Below are 1,189 nucleotides of genomic sequence, written 5' to 3'. Positions count from 1 at the left end.
ATGCGGAACGGGCTTTTGCGGCGTCGCGCTCCTCCTCCAAGGCATCTAAGATGTCCTGCCGATCGAGCTCGGCCTCTCTCTCTTCGTACATGCGCACTCGAGGTGGGTCATGAATAATGTCGCAGGGTAACACAGCCTCTGTGTCGTACACCATGAAGAAAGGTGTGAATACGGTAGTGCGATTGGGCGTGGTCCGCAGCCCCCAGAGTACGGAGTCGAGCTCCTCAACCCATTTCTTGTCTGATTATTTTAAAGACCACACTAGTCTGGGTTTGATGCCGCTCATAATAAGACCATTATCTCGTTCGACTTGACTATTTGTGTGCGGATGATATATGGAGGCGTAATCAAGCTTAATGCCAAGATTAGCACACTAGTTTTCACCTCATCGGATGTAAAGTTAGAGCCGTTATCAGTGATGATGTTGTGTGGAACACCGTAATGGTGCACAACACCGGATATAAAGTCTATCCCTAGTATGGCTTCGGCTGTTTTAACTGGTTTGGCCTCTATCCACTTAGTGAATTTATCTACCATAACTAGCAGATATTTTTTCTTCTGGCTGCCCAGACCGCGAAAGGCCAACTGATGGGGATTGTTTCTAGATCAGTGGGTGGCATATGGCTTTAGTTGGCAAAAAGCTGGCATCCGATGCAACATTGGACAAGGTCCTGTGCATCTGCTCGGGCCGTGGGCCAGTAGAAACCTGTACGTAAGGTCTTGCTTAAAAGGGCCCGAGCTGCAGCGTGGTCACTACTAGGAAAATGCTTATAGGTAGACATTTAGCAGTAGCATTGGTTAGAGACCCCACGCTACTGCTATTTAGCAGTAGCGTCGGACAACACCAGCGCTACAAGCGCACGTTAGCAGTAGTGCGGGATTTCCCGGCCAGCGCTGTTGTTGATGGGCCACGCTCTCGGCCCCAGTTGCAACTTTAGTTATAGCACTGGGCCTCCTCCCCTGCGATGCTGCTAAGCCCACCTCTGCTTCCTCCCGCGCCGGCCCCCACACCACTCCCCTCTCACTCACTCACACTCACATGCTCACACTCACAGATTGAATCCCTCAATCCCCCGATACGGTTGCTGCCCCCGCATCCTACTCCGGCCGCCCTCCGCCGCGCAGGCCCTCTTCCCCCGTCGGCCGCCCTTCCCCGTGCCAGCCCTCCTCCCTGCTGGCCGCCCCCCTG

The sequence above is a fragment of the Triticum aestivum genome, chromosome 3A, assembly GCF_018294505.1.
Source record: "Triticum aestivum cultivar Chinese Spring chromosome 3A, IWGSC CS RefSeq v2.1, whole genome shotgun sequence".
Taxonomy (NCBI): Eukaryota; Viridiplantae; Streptophyta; class Magnoliopsida; order Poales; family Poaceae; genus Triticum; species Triticum aestivum.
Note: the sequence above shows the minus strand (reverse complement) of the source record.